The following is a 16,892-nucleotide window of genomic DNA, read 5'->3' on the forward strand; positions in this document are numbered from 1 at the left end:
CCAAACCTGAAAATGCTAGGAAATTCGAAAACACCTAAATATAATAAACACGGAAAAAAATACAAATCAGCGTCATATCAAATTGACCAAATATTATTTATAATAAATTCGAAATACAATGAGGATATTAAATAACAAAATATTTAGTAAGACGATCTTGTAGGAATTTAGGCAGCTAAGGAATTAATATTTACAATTTCTTCTTTGTTCCGAATAGAATTGCGTTTTTTGAATGTGGAACTTAACAGAGCTTTAATTATGCACATATTTTGCAGCTGTAAATAATTACTGGCTTATAATCGAAAAGACTTCAAATGTGTATGTTGGATACTAATTAATTTAAACGAATTTTTGAAGCATACGAAACACATCATCAAAGTATTTAATGATGCAAATTAAATTAAGCATTTTTCATAATGAATTTTACTCTTCTTAAAATTTGATTAGATAATAATATGTTTGTATGAGCATACCATTTGAGAGAAAAGTTTTTTTAAAACATTTCATGAGTTTTCTGCAGATTTTAAATTTCTTTCTTATAGTAATAGCTCTCTAGGAAAGTTTCTTCCAAGCTTTTAGCATTTATGGTTGAGCGTTAGAAAGGACTTCTCATCTTCATCTGGAAACTTAAAAGCAAGTGGAAACGCAAGTTTAATTCAGGAATTAAACTGAAGAATATTTCTCAAGAAACAAAGTAAGTATATACATGACTGTGTTAAAAATCTCGTGCAAGAGGGAAAATGTGAAGATTTACTCAGAGATAAAAGTGCAAGAGATATTTCCAGAGACTAAAAGCTTTTCAAGCAAATATTTCACGCAGAGGCTTATGTTTATTTAGTAACTGTATAATTCATTTTAGTGTCAGTGCTGGCAGTTTAACTTTTGGGGTTATAATATTTCTTAAACTGATGTATCTCATATCTGCTTCTCTTCTAGTCGATGCCTTCTAGCAGAAGGCATAATAAACTACTTTTATTCTAAGATTATTTGTTAAATTCTAGTGAATGAATAACTGAAGTTGTTAGTTGCAGTTAACTGGTTATGACAAGCCAAAATGTGCTTCGATTATTTATCTAGAATATGAGATATCTACGAAGACAACTTTTAGGGTTATTTAGACTTTTAGGGCTTTGTTGCTGTTTACTAAATACCACAAAGAATGCGAGAGCTATTTGCCTTCTCGTACACTCGTGTTAGAGAGAAAAAAATATTTTCGTAGATCACTTTCTAAGGCAATTTGATTCGTATTCACGGCTTCAGGAAGGTTGCCTTTTGTAAGATTTTTTTAAGGGAAAATGACTCATATTCATTGCTAAATGCAAAGAAAAATCATCCTGATTGTCCAGCATCAAATCCAGGACGGGACACTCGACCACTGGCGGACACTAGAGTACATGGAAACTGGTTGCACTATTGAAAATAACACTATTGATATTGTCTTTTTTAGAAAAACTATGGAACGAAGACTCATAGTGTTCCGGAATTTGTCGAAAATGTTTAATGAAGAAGCGAACGATGGACTCTGGAGATAAATGTCAATGAAGTATCTGTGTGCTTTTGCGATTAATAATTCATTCCTTTTACATAAAGTAAGATTATATCATTGCTTTTCGTGTTTTGAATAGTTAATGAACACTCATGTGATTTTGTATAATTTAGATCTTTCTTTCCTCCGAAATTTGCCTAAAAAAGCTTTGTAAACGCTTTTTTCATCGAAAATGGCAGTTTTCGTAATGAACTATCATTTTTAAATATGAAAAGCTGTTTTGAAATGATAGTTTTTAAAGATAGAGCAATTAGGAGTACATTATTAAGACTAATTATACTGCGGACTAAAGCAAAGAAGGTGAATACAGTAGGTGCCAAAGTTATTTGCTTATAATGTTTTTCTTTTACATCATGGGTATTTAAGACATAAGTATTTATAAGTTTAATACATAAGTATTAAATAAATAAGTATACATAAGTTTAATACATAAGTATTTCTTAAATACATAAGTATTATTTAAGATCCCGATCTGCTATATCTGTCATATTATGCAAGTTAAATAATTCAAGTACGAGCAATCTAAAATTTTGAAAATATACAGAATTACCGATTGAAACGTTTTAATCGAGATCGAAATCTTTTAAGGCGTATAATGTATTTGCTCTTTTATGACTAATCGCAAAAATACTGAATGATGGATTCTGACAGATCTGAAACCTAGCACCACTTAATCAAGCTGAACCAATTAATTTCAATATAACCTAGAGGAAATGGATAATGGAACTGAGAAAATTTGCATCTGGAGAGTAATGCTTTATCAACATCGTAAAAGTCCTGTTTGAAGGCCAATGTTTCAACAAAGCTTTTGGAAATGTTGATTTGAAATGTTAAACACTTGATTAGTCAAAGTATTTTTAGTCATTTCATGTGAAAAACAGGGACTATTTTACTTCATGATTATGCAGGAGGAAAATGTTTTAGCTCTGCTCTTGAATATACCTTAAACTGTGTCAATGGTGATGAGATTAAGCGATCATGCATGACGGGGAGGATGTAGCTCATTTTCATGTTCTTCAAACCAAACCTGGCACCAGTTGTGCGCTGGGAACAGATCCATTGCATCTTGATAGGCGGAAAGTACTCACGAAGTTCGAACAACTGAATGAATTGGGCTCATCGGTAATGCATGACATTTATGTGACCTTCAAGAACGATCAGTGAAATCAGCCTTCCACAATCTTGGCCTACAGCATCATCAGTCCATCCCTACGTTTCACGCTGAATATTAGATAATGCTGATGTGTGTCTCTACAGGAATTCTCTAACTCATAAGCTCATCCAGAATTGGGGAAGATGATGGAGATGACATAAGGTGTTTTCTCACTCCTTTCTGCATGCCTTCGTGATGTAACAGTAGCACATTCGGCGCGTATTCAAGAGGTCCAGGTTCGAGTACCGGCGAGGGCGTTGCTCATTTTTCAAGCCTCCTGCTTCATAAAATAACCTAATGACTCTACGATGCGTCTCTTGGCAAAGCACATTTTTCATCGTGTACTGTCCAAGTTTTGTTGACTCATACTTTTGAAAGCACGCTTTTGCATGGGCGCTGGTTATCAATGGCTTAGCTATAACCTTATCATCCCTGAATGTTAAAGATAGGAAGCTCTTGACAAGTACGTTTGTAGAAATGCATGCATTCAGGAGAACATTAACTTTTGCCATAATATGAACCATCGTTATTTTATATCTTTTTGTGGCAGTATTCTATAATTCTTTCAGTTGATTTTCTGTTCCATTGTCAATTCCTCCGTTTAAAATAATTCTCTTTTCCTAAGAGCAATAGTACAAGATCTCAGTTCGTATAATATGAGCCTCATTCTCGATACATCATACTGTTTTTTGTTGATCCGTACTTAGGTACTTACTATTTATCTGTACTTAATGCTGATAGCCACTCTTGTCTTCTTGACAGACACAGCCTAACGAGGACCGGCAATTTGGCCTCATTGGAAATCCGATATATCTCCATTTATATCCTATAGCTGTCTTGTTGTTGTGACGTAGCTCACTTATTTGACAGTAACATCAGAATAAGTCCTCGAATTTTATCATGACTAGTAACGTTGGATTGCGTCTATCGTTGACATGGGCCTTGCTCACCTTATAGGTGATAATACAACTTTTCCCAGTTACATTGTAATTTTTTAGAACTTTTCCCCGAGGGACGGGTACGAAGATCTACCTCCAAACTATTCGAAAGGATTTTAAGTGTCCCCATCTCCATGCCACAAAGACGCTATTCAAACATCCAAGAGCTTAACGACACCAAGCAATGCTAACCACTATACCAGTTAGGGCGTTTCCGTGTAATTCTTAATGTTTGAAGCCAGCATCTTTAATACCGTTGAAAGTTCAAACTTCATACTCTGCTGCTGATAGTAAAATTTGAAATTATTCTGGGTTCCTTACTTGGAAATGCATATATGTTGACTTGAAATTTAGGATCGCCCTTTAGCCAGTACTTCAATTTTGTCGTCTAGCCAGTACATGATAACTAAAGATAAAGATAGACGGTTTTTAAAATTTTTCTAGTACTCTAAAGAGGAAGGCATGCGATTGTCTGTGGGAAAAGAATATAGATTTTTCTTTATACGTAACACTTATTGCTATATGAGCAAAGAAGTAGGAAACAAAATTCTTGCTTGAAATTAAGAAGTAGGCTACTTGCGGGATTAAAGGCAGTATAACCTGTACAGACAGTTACAAAGTTTTAACTGACTGAAACTTTCGAAATATCGTTACGCAAAGGCGAAATTTCAATGGCCAGTGACTCACGCATATTATGAAATATTTGCGAATCAAACGGTATATATATTTACCACTTCCATATTCTGGAAAATATTTTTAAATATGTTATTTAGCACTGTTGAGGACGCGTGAAATGGCAATTGTTATGGAAGATAACAAGAAGAAACTCTTGCTCTTTTTTAAAACATGCTAAAAAAACCTATTCACATTTGCAAAAATATATTATTGGGTACGTGCAAAAGTTTTACTCTTCTGTGATATGTCGCTAAGGATAATTTTTTTGACATAATAAACAGCGCTCAAACAGCTTTAATCGAAGGTTATTTTACCCGAAAAACACTAGAGCAGTAACAGGCAATGTCTGTGAACGTAATTAAAGACAGAGTGTTGTGCCAATCAAATGGAGAACAATAAGTAGCACATTAGACATTGTTTGTTGCTTGAGTTCGATGCAGTCAATACTGCGGCCTTGGTCTGCCACAACATTAAGCAAACGCATGATGAAGATTCAATGGACGAAAGCACATGTTGTCCCTGGCTTCGAAAATTTACGAACGGCAGCAGGAGCAGTCAGGATTAGTCTCGTTATCGGCGTATATCAGCGTTTCTCAAAGGGAATTTGGACCAAGACATAATAATCAGTCGAAAACCAGCTGTAAAGGAATTAGCAGAAACCTTCCAGTGAAACAGAGCATGTGGAACGTGGTAAACATGGATCCAGTGAAACGTGGAAAGAAGGCTTGTAGCGCTGGGTTATAACACAATTTTCGATCTTTGAGTTCCACATCAAATGAATACTACTCATTGACAGAGGCGAGTCACTGCATGTGTATTCTTGATTTCCCGATGCAAAAATGACTACTTCTTAGCACGGTTTCTCACAGAAAATGAGAAATGGGTTATGTACCACAGCATGAAGCGTCATAGGACCGTGTGGTTGTGTTTCTGAACTGCCTCTATCGATGTCCAAACAAGAATTTCAACCCCAAGAAGGTGCTGTTGAGTGCGCGGTCGGATGTGAAAGGAAGAATTCATTGAGAGATTCGGAAACCTAATCAAACCATTAATGTAACCTTCGGTTGTCAATAGCTTTACTACATACTCCAAGAATTATTGAGGTCGAAGCGGCTAGGTTTTGGCAATTGCCGAGGGGTTATCATCCAATCATATATACTGCTGCGATGACACGTCAGATACTAGATTTCGGTTGAGAGGTTGTACCCCACCCACCCTATTGTCTTGACTTGGTCTTTTAAGACTTCCATACTTTAAGCGCTTGGCAAATCTCCTTCACTGAGGAGACGTTTGATGATGTGGAGAATGAGAAAATTGTCTTGTATGAGTTTTTCAACTCCGGATTTCAGAAGTTTCATTGGCGTGGATTTCTTCTTACAGAAAAATGGGAAAAGATCATTGACTATGATGGTAATTATACACAGTCCTAGGTAAGTTTCAGTTTATGTTGTTCTTATTTACATATGCTCAACAAAATAGGTAGAACTTTTGCACATACCCAATAATTACTAAGGACGAAGAGATAACCGAATAAAGAGAATAACAGAAGAGAGCAAACTGAATGAGATAATTTAAATCAGTTTGGCATATTTTTTAATGCGGAGTCTAAACTTAAAAATATGCTTACATTTAAATACGGTGAGTTCGTGTCGCATGCCATATTCTGGTATGTATAAGATACCCGTCTTCAAAGTAAATATGAATGAAAAACAACGTTTCGACATCAAGACATAATTTATAGTGTTCAAAAACTGGAGATCCAAAACGTTTATTATTTTCTGCAGAATATTAATCCTAAATAAAATTCTCAATTTGCACGAGAATGACTACTATATAATGTTGTAGAACAATTAATTATACATCCCAAGCTCTCTGCTATTAATACTATTAAAAATTATGGCGTATTCTAGATTTAAAAACGCGAAAACATTATATTAATATCATAAATGAGTTATAAATTGCAGTCGAAACTGAATGGGGTAAAATAACGGAAGAAGTAACTCACACTGTATTTCGTCCAATGCAAAAAATACTCCAAGTTACTATTTTGCCAGTGGGTGCATAAATAACTTGTATAAGCATCTTAAAATCATAAAGAGTAACAAATGGTGTTACAGTCCTAAAATGGTGTTACATATCCTTGCTTTAAATCAAATAATATTTCACAACTTTATTCTTAAGAGTTCTGTCTCAATTAAAAAAAACTGTTTTACTGTTTAACTTTGTTATCCATTTTATTTATTTCATCTGGAAGTGAAACAATGGAAAATTATGCCAACCCCCAAAAAACCTGTTGGCGTAATCGTGCTTCAGGAACTGACGAATGTGAAGAAAGGAAAGAATCTAAAATTATTTCCTAGCGAGTTTGTAGTCATTGCGTGGATAAAACATAGATTTTTCACGCACCCTTACACATACCAGGGCTTTCAAAGTATTGCTATAAAACAAATAAATAGATCTATAGTTTAGATTTCCGATTTAATGTCTATTGTTGATTAACAAAACTGAGCCATTTAAAAACAGGAACTGCATAACTTAATAACTGAAATCTTTATTTTAATATGTTTTTATAATGTATTTAATTAATATAAATTCAAATTCAGCCAAATTATAATAAGTCCAACTGACAGGTTTAATGAACATTGAACTTAGTTTAATTAATAACACATATTTCTGAAGCCATATGTTACAATACTGGTACAGAATTATTTTTTGAAATATTTATCATGTTTCGCATTTTTCTATATTTTAATTCATATTTTTGAAATTGTTAAACTGTGGTGTATTAGATCATAATCTATAGTTTACAGATTGCTTTTTCGTTAATTTATTTCTCTGCAAAAAAACCCGAAAATTCACCCCTTATGTGCAAATTTTCCAAGTTTTGTTTAGTTTTTTTGTTTCCATTTTCTTCCAAGGCAAACATTCTTGGCCTTTCTGATTTGAATATTTTGGATTCACTGGTAGCTTAGTTTCAGAAACTCTCTTCTGAAATAAACTAAGAAAATGAAAGAAAAAAATAACTGTAATTTTGATATATAATTTTTGTCGGTCTTTATACATTTTCTAATGCGATATTAACCAACAAGACACTGCTGATTTTAAAGGAAAAAATTGCAGTGTTTCAGTTACTGTATTCCGATATGTGCTATAAGAAGTACTGAATTTGAAAACGAACAATGTAGAACTGTTCCCATCATAACGCTTTGTTTTGATTTTTTAGTTACTGTCAGGGTTATTTAGAGCTGTTTTCTTATGGGCTCATTTAGCGATCCATAGGGTATGCTTTTCTTAGCAAAAAGATTTCTTTTTAAAAGTGTCTTCCTGAGCTCCGGCAAAAGATCCTCGCTGTCTTTAAGTAAAGACTACAAAAATATAAAAATCATTAGTCCTACCGCCTAAGGAGGATTACAGTAGCTTTATCAAGAGCTTGTTGAAACATTGTTCAGCATTTGTTGATGTTAGATTAATCAGCTTTGACCAGTGGGGTTTTATTTAGAGTGTATGCGGTGGATTTATTTTTTCGGAGCTTATTTCAAGATTTCTTTTATTTACTTATTTTATACTGCTAGTATCTGTCAAAATGTATTCTGTATAAAGAGTTATGAAATGGGATAGCATTACATCTGATAAAGAATAATAGTACCAAATAGTTGTGTAATTTCCAATTTTTGTATTCTTTTTCTTATCCATAAAGTAATGTAATGTAATGAAATATAAAATTATACTTGTTTCAAATTATAGTTTGATTTATTAAGTAAGAGAAAAGTTCAGAATTAGCAAAGTTTAATGCCCAAATTAAATGAGAGAGGGATTATCCAAGTTTCGTTTTAAGGTTGATTTTAGTCTTAGTCATCAATTAAGCTGATAAATATTAGTACGATGTAACCAGGTTTTATGCTAAATTAGTTCTTCGTTTGCTTCAACTGCAGGTACTTCGATATTTAAGGTATATAAAAATCAGCTTCATAGAAAGCCTTATTTTAATAGATTTAAGGTATATAAAAATCAGCATTAATTGATCATTGGAAGCCTCATTTCAATAGACATCTAAAAATGTATTCAAATTAAAATTTGTTTGCTTAAATTGGTTTGAGTTGTAATCATTCACCTTTATCCTAAGACTCTCTGCAGCATGTATACTTCAAAAAATCTTTTTAAACTAGTCTCCAGGTATTTAAAAATATTTTCATTTTCTTTTCAAAGCGCGAGTTAAATAAATATGACCATAAAGATGCTGTTTCAGAAAAATTGTACTCCTGAAACCTTTTTTGATTTGAGAAAAAGTGCAGAATTTCTTTCAGATTGAGAGCTTTTCTGTTGAATTCACGAAATCTTTGTTAAAGATACATAAAAAGATACTTTCTCTTTGAACTAATAAAAGTTTTGTAAAATGTTACATAAAAGAAATCTCTTGGAAACGCACTGCAAAAGATAAATATTCAATAGGTGGGTTTCTATTAATCATAATATTGAAGTGTTGTGACTTAGTTAATATAAGATTAACGAAACCTTTAAAAGTACCACAATTACTTGACAAGTATTTGAAAATAAAATCATAAGAAGTTTTGAGTACGAAAGCTGTCTTTTTCAGTAAGAGGAACGTCAGTGGTTAAAAAAACAGATGAACACTGGTATTTCAGTCTGGGTTCTATTCCGGATAAACAGTATAGCTGCACGGAGGTTTCATAGTCTTCTTAACATGTGCTGAAAAACAAACCAGCTTTCTTAAAAAGATCCATCACGAAGACATCCCACGTTGATAGATAGAGCGTTTAGAATTAACCAACTGATCAACAAGCACTAATACAATAATGCTTACTTTTAAGATTTACAGAAAAAGGACAAATTTATTGAAGCCGTTCTTGTTTTCAACTCAAGTTCTAGTATTCAAGAAGCAACTTTTATATAGTTTGATTGAAAATAAATGTGTGGAAAGAAAATAACTATGTTAATTGAAAATGTAAAGAAACAAATAAGGTTAAAGCCTAAAACATATGCTTAGTGAAGAACTCCCGCAAGCCAAAATGAAGTCTTTTGGCACAACCTGTTCGCAATGTCTTCTTATAGCTGTTTAAGGGGTGTTCGAACCCCAAAATCTTCAAAAAATTGTGATTTCGGATTTTTGCATTTTCAAATTCTCTACACTTTTATCTTTCTAAAAGTAATATTCTTTAATCTCTAATAAAATTAGAACTGTAAAAAATCTAGTTTTAATTTGCCATCAACTGCTTTGATCAATGAGGACGTTTACATAAAAACGCGTTTTTCTCCAAATGTGATTTTTTTATACTCAATGTACCTTTTTTCAGGAACTACTGCTCACAGGTATCTCTAAATGTTTTTGGCATATGTATTAGGTTTGCTAATATTTATTGAAATGAGCTTTTTGTGATAAACTTTGAAAAAAATTTTGAAAATTCGTTTGTTTGAGAAAAGTGCTAAATTTTACTATGCCTAACAAAATAGTCTGTAAATTACTCTAATTTCAAAATGCTTCAAAAGCTCATTTCAGTATAATCAGATAGATATACTTTAATTACCCAAAAAATTTCAAGCTTGTATCTACAACAGATTTTGAGAAAAGGTACATCGAAAATGGCCAGTTTAGCATTCTCGATATAGGGGTTGCTGATACCCCTTAAGGAAGCCTTCGTCGTCTTGCAAAATAAAAGCCAACTGAATCAATCCACCAGTGAAATTGAATTCAAAACTGTATGAGCAAATAAAAAATACCACTCAGGCCGAATATGAGATTGAGTTGCTATTTATTAATTTAATTGAGAGATCAAGTTTATAATTTTTTAGCGTGCGTTGTTCTGTTTAGTCTAACAGTAATATCAGTTTAAATTCCACGAATTCATCCTGGCGAAGAGCGGAAAGGTTGCACTTATCGCTAGCTTAGATCTTGGGCACTTTAAAAGTGACTGTACTTGTCCAATTCCTTTCCATTTTTGAAGAAGAATCGTACGGGAGACGCATCCGAGTTTTTTTAGTCCTCTTGCCTTTCCACCAGTCTCTCGTCGGGCCTTTTGGACCATACCGCAAAGACTATATACTTACATATAACTATATACTTTTGATGGATATGAAACAATTTCGCTTCTGCTTCCCATTTTCCATTCACGATTGTTTGATTGTAAGTTCAATGGCTTACCTTGAGCAGAGACTGAATTATAAAATTACAGCTGCTTGGAAACAGTTGACTTTGACATGAATAAATAAGGACACAAAATACATAATATTTAGACTTTTATATACTCTAGTACAATTTTTACCTGTTGACATGTTCATGGAATATTTAATTCTTGCGTCGTTTGCTTTTTTTACATTTGTTGCGACAAAAACAAAAACGAAATAAAAAATACATATACAGAAAAACATCCGGAGCGAGACAGCGCCACCTATAGGAAAGGGTAAAATAAGACATAAGACATTTCGAAACGTAACAGTAATATGATTTTCATAATTGAGGAAAAATCTAGAACTAATAAATTTAAGAAATAGTAAAAAATTAAGTAGAGGGAAGTAGTTTCATAACATGCATTTTGGAGGACATGAAAAAATTTTGCTTCTGTTTCCAATTTTCACCACTTTTGTTTTTCTAAAAGAAAGCAAATTAACTCAGTTACATTTGTTAGTGTAGCAAATTCGGAATGAGAAAACATATTAGCTTGGCTAACCTATAACTGGTATCGTATAGTAGATTCCAAAGACCTGACTATAGTTATTTATCTGATGACATGTTTTACTAGAATTTATTCTATGTGTGCTTTTGTGTTTTCATTATTCTCAGAGAAAAGGTGAACTCATGTTATCCTAGCAAAATAAAAAGTGTATAAAATATTGATTATATATTTGAAATGTTTTCTGAAATTATAATTTGTATTCATGATTTCATATGATATACTTAATCCCAATATTTATATCATATTAGAAAAAGGCTAATAATAAAAGGCAGTGATTAATACTGTTGCGTGCGTACGGGTTCGTAATAGACTGAATGCACAAGTCCGATAAAAAGCTAATAAAAAGTTATCCTTATCACAAGATATATAACAAAGCGCTGGATTTTTCCTTAAGGATATTTCTACAATATCGCTATGTCACACAATATCACGAAATAGCTATATTTTAAACTACTAAAACGTTAAATAGAACGCATTTGAAAGCGCAGAAATAGCTAATCCGATCTCACCGCGAATTCGCTGCAATTAACAACAACGGCTAATAAGCAACTGAGCTGAGATGTTTCACTCTGGCTTTTATAACTTCTTAAATCGGCTCGCGAGACAGTTCTAGCAATTTCTGGAAAGCAAAAAGTGTAGAATTATAGTTTCAGGTAACATAGTAGTCAATTACATTTATTCAAATTAAATATCAATTACGAGATAAACTTTAATTCAATGTTAAATGCACGTGCTCTTGTATTTTTACTTTCTCGGCGCAGCTTTCTTTTAAAACTCGCCACGTGCTGCATTACACGGGAAAATAAAACAACTTAAATTATATACTAAAAATATCTAACTACATACGAAATTCGTAACAATAATTTATAAAGTTAGATTATTAAAACGGAATATCGTTTCCGGAATCCACATAAATTAGCTCGAGTTGTTGGTCTATTTTGATTCATAAATATTGCTTGTGATGTACTTAAATTTCATTTTAAGCAATTTCTAAGTGTTAATTATATGACAGAAAGGATTTTAAAATAATATCTACCGCAACCTTTATACAATGGAGGAACTCTTAATATAATTTTCAGTGGTTAATTCATGCATGAAAATTATTATAATTACAGTTCATAATTAATGTGTTTAGTTAAATTATAGGTTTAACAATTCAAAAATAACAATTATTAGAATTAGAAGAATATTTCAACCTTTACCTATTCCTTCTACCTGTACCTACACTACATAATTGCTCAAATAATTTATTAGTTTGAGTAAAAGGAGCTTTAAAGTTCTTTTCCTAACTCTTCTGTTGATTAATTCCTCATCAAATAGGATAAAAAAATCTTAAACTGGTATAGTATGGGTCCTAGAGGTCCAAGCGTCACATTCCACTTAAAGACGTTTTTATTCATTGAGGGAAACAGCTGGCTTTCTTTATGTATCTAATACGCTTTTATAGACGATGTGCGCCTCAATATCTTTATTATTTTCATCAGAAATATTAATCACATTTTAGTTTTAAATAAATCAACCATTTTAATGCATAACTTATCATATATTTAAAAAGGTTTGTAATGTATAATTTTATCTCAGAATCTGGGCGATATTAACAGTCAGTTACGTACATTCTCCCGCGTTCCTAGCGTGTCTTCGTGGTGCAGTGGTCAGCACAGTGAGCCGGTATTTCAGAGGTACGTGGTTCGATTGCCGGCGAAGGCGTTTGCTAATTATCCATCTCTTCGGGCTCCAAAAAAGTCCTAATGTCTCTACAGTGGCGCCCGAACTAAAAGGACGTTGGATGACGACTCTCCACACCCAGGATTTGGCGAATGGATCCCCTAAAAACTCCTAGTCGCCCTTTAAAAGGGGGAGTATACAAGGTATTTCTCCCGCCTTCCTAGCGTGCCTTCGTGGTGTAGTGGTCAGCACGCTGAGACGGTATTTCAGAGTTTCGTGGTTCGATTCCCGGCGAAGATGATTGCTCATTTTTCATCTTGCCTGCTTCCCCCCCGAAAAAACCTTAATGTCTCTACAGTGGCGACCGAACTAAAAGGGTGTTGGATGATGATTCTCCTCACCCAGAATTTGGCGAGTGGGTCCCCTAAAAAAGAAACCCCAGTCGCCCTTTAAAAGGGGAAGTATATAAGGTATTTCTCCCACCTTCCTAGCGTGCCTTCGTGGTGTAGTGGTTCTGCACGCTAGGTCGATATTCCAGAGGTTCGTGGTTCGATTTCCGGCGAAGGTGTTGCTCATTTTTCATCTTGTTTGCTTCCAAAAAAATCCTAATGCCTTTACAAAGGCGGCCGAACTAAAAGAGTTGTGGATAATGACTCTCCACACCCAGGATTTGGCGATTGGGTCCTCTAAAAACCGCCAGTCGCTCTTTAACAGGGGGAGTATACAAGGTATTTTTCCCGCCTTTCTAGCGTGCCTTCGTGGTGTAATGGTCAGTACACTGAGCCGGTATTTCAGAGGTCCGTGGTTCGATTCCCGGCGAAGGCGTTTGCTAATTTTCCATCTCTCCGGCATCCAAAATATTCCTAATGTTTCTACAAATAATTTATAGATGACTGCAAATTTTTAAGATATTTACTCAATTTTAATGATGACTAAAATACGTTTCCCACTTGAAACTTAAGTTGTAGCTTAACAAATCTAATATGAACCAAAATATTCAATTTATTTTTTTTAACATTAAAATTTGAGATAAAGTGTCTTTTCTTCTCAAATGAATACATCTAGAGAATTTATAATAATCAAATTTTGTACACGTGATGCACAAAGAAATAAGATTGTCACGAGTTAACTTCTCTAAACCTATGAGTTGTGAAATAGAGAGAATTTCTAAAATATAAATAAAACTGAAAATATTAAATATATTTTCCTTGATGTATTGTACGATAGTAGTAAAAAATTAGCTATTGATAATCATCTTTACTGCAGAAATTACAACGCAGCTTCATTATAGCACCGAATCGTGGCAGTCGAAACTCTTAAGAAGCATTGCGTCCCAAACACCCCAGAACAAATGCGCTACATTCTATAATGAATTGTAGCAATTCTTCGGAAAATAAATTGTCTGCCATAGTCCTGGGCTGATGCTCTGCGGTTCCACTTGGAGTGAATAGTAGATCGATACAGAGGAAACTAGGTTTCTCCAAGCTAAGGACCCAAGGGAAGTATCAGGGAAATTTTCGAATATTCAGAGCACTTTCAAATGCCATTTAATGTTAGTTATGAGATATCAGGCGCTTATCTTTGAGTTAAAGCTATCTCAATAAATATCTGTACGACAGTTTATTTTAATCCAATGTGTTAGATATAATTTTCAGAAAAAAATTTCAGAATTTATACACGAAGTTCCTTCTCTAAAAAAATTTCATACTTGGAAAGATGACTGTGGGAGTGAACATGCAATTTTACACACTTGGATATTAGAGTTTATGCTCCTAAATTATACGTAAACATTTCTGGCTTTGTTATTTTCCAACGTATGTCAACTTATTTCAATGTTAGTTGACAACCTACCGCGACGTATGCATGAGGTCTGTTGACAAAGGGAAGAGATGATTTTACGATGGATTTTGTAAGCAAAACTTCCAAACTTGCTCACTGGAAAGCATAAAAATCCCATACAACCAGCCTGTTTCAGGTGGATTGAATCTGGGACATCTGTTGCAATTTCTCAAACGCTGATAAGCTTTCGCCTATTAAATGAGAGATGAATTTTCTTAATAGAAAAACACAGAAAAGATTCATTGAAAAATATAAAGATGCTGCTAATTTGCAATAAATAAAATAATTTTAATAACTGTCACCAGTTTTAGTGAAGAATCGTCAGTTTTAAAGGATTCGCATTTCGTAGATTTTCACATGTAATGTAAGATTTCTCCGATTCTCGTTGAAATTTGAAGAGATAATATTTGTTGTAAATACAATGTAAATAAGAAAAAGATTAAAAGATAAAATCCATTGTTTATTAAAAGCATTTTACAATTATTAAAAAGCTTCAAAATAACCAGTAAATCTTCAGTTAAGAAATACGTAGTTTCTTGTTATACAGTTCTTATATTTCTTATGTCTTCGTTCTTTATTGAAACTCCGACGTAATAAAGAATAATAGATCTATATAACCTAATTTTAAGGTGTTAATTACTTCTGCATGATTTTATCTTTATGCATAGAGGATCAGCTTCTCTGCGGACACGAATCATTTCTACTTTAAACCAGAAGGCGAATAATAAGATATACTATGGAAAAGTAATCCTTTCTGTTTATGGTTTCGTAGAAATGACTGAAACTTCTACGGATGCTGTTCCTCAGTGGCCTTAATGTGGTCGCTCAATATTGGTAGCGTATCATCCTGTAGCTTTCAATTCCTGGAGAAATAACATGGGATTTTCGTGGTTTATCTAATGTAACTTTATTTAAATATACTAGCCGAAAAATGTAATCCATCAAGGCACCGCCATAGGTTTGGCTATATTAAATGCGAGTAGTTTTGGAATGCTTCATAAGTAACAGCGTTTACTACGACTGCATCAGAAAGCAAAAGAACACTTCTCTTTCAGAAAATGCGATTGTTAAAACCGTACATTTAATCGAAAAAATTGTGGGAAACCAAAGTTTGTAAATTTGAACTCATCTGTAAAGGAAAATAGAATTCCCACTGTGAATGAAATAAAAAGTAAATATCAACCGTATTTGCTTTAAGCTCTCTTACGTTGCAAAGAAGATGAGTATGGTGCAAGAAACATGGAACTAAAATAGAGAGGAGAATAAAAAAGTTATAAAGTAGTTAAAAGTAGTTAAAAGTGGTTAAAAGTAGTTAAAAGTAGTTAAAAGGGGGGGATGTTGTACATGCTTTAAGAAAATGCCCTGTCAGGATTTTAAAACAGAACTGTTTTTATATTTGTGTTAAAAATAATACGAATATCTTACAGTGGTGTAAGCAATTCAACTAGCTGTTAACTCAAATAATATGGTGTTCGTTATCAGATTTCAAATGACTTGCTGAATACGCGAGCTTTAGTAATAAATAAAATGAGTCCACTGTTTATTGAAATACGAAAGTCAGAAAGATTTAAACAAGGCACTTTGAAAAACTTTAATTTCCGGCAAAATGGTGGAGAAGAAATTGCGATTTATTTACGTGAATAACATAAGCCTGAAATGCTCTGAAAGTAACTACAGTGATTTAATTTCAGAAAACCCACAACAATATGTTCTTTTTTCTTTTTTTTACATCTCTCGATCAAAATTCCTTACCCAATCACAGAAGCACAACATGAAGCGGCACAGCGGGGAGCTTGAGACTACACCTGTCTAACGGCAAAGTACTGGTACGGTAATAGGACGGAAAGTACTGGTACTTTCGTCTTCTGTTACCTGTTACCTATAGACAGTCGGGGCAGTATTATTGAGAAATTATTAAAACGGACCATTGGTAGGAGTCCTGGTTATTGAGGTGCTGGGATGTGAAAAACCACAAAACAAGCTGAAATCCTTTTTCAAGATAATTTTGGAGCTTATCTGATAACGAAAAAGAAGGAAAATATCCGTGTTAATAAATTGTGATGGCATGTACTCAGCAGCAGCTTTCTCTGTTACTCTTAGTTAAATGAAACTATTAAAGTGCTTACTACATAATCTATTTTCCTGGTTTACGGAATAAAGCAATGAATATGCCTCAGCCATATTATTATCAAAGCAAGGTTTGGTCCACTAAATAGTATTATTGAGCAATTTATAAGTTTTAAGAATGTTTGCTTTATTGGTTACGTTAAAAATTAAATCATCGAAGACACTTTTAAAATGTCTTTCTTTAGAACGCATAACAACTTCAACTGTGGGTTTTTATATATATATATATATTGACGAAAATTACCTAAATTAATGAACAC

At 33.3% G+C, this 16,892-nt stretch overlaps 1 protein-coding gene and 1 long non-coding RNA gene across 3 annotated transcripts in view; one reads left to right on the plus strand and one right to left on the minus strand.

Annotated features, from left to right (window-relative positions):
• The window catches only part of LOC118190089 (putative defense protein 2), a 242,956-nt gene that overhangs the window by 156,653 nt on the left and 69,411 nt on the right, over positions 1-16,892 (minus strand). The window lies entirely within an intron of this gene.
• LOC118190090 (uncharacterized) overlaps positions 1-16,892 on the plus strand; it is a 141,973-nt gene that overhangs the window by 122,761 nt on the left and 2,320 nt on the right. The window lies entirely within an intron of this gene.

This window comes from Stegodyphus dumicola, chromosome X2, assembly GCF_044657685.1.
Source record: "Stegodyphus dumicola isolate Sdum_Otavi_A_Nest chromosome X2, ASM4465768v1".
Classification (NCBI taxonomy): domain Eukaryota; kingdom Metazoa; phylum Arthropoda; class Arachnida; order Araneae; family Eresidae; genus Stegodyphus; species Stegodyphus dumicola.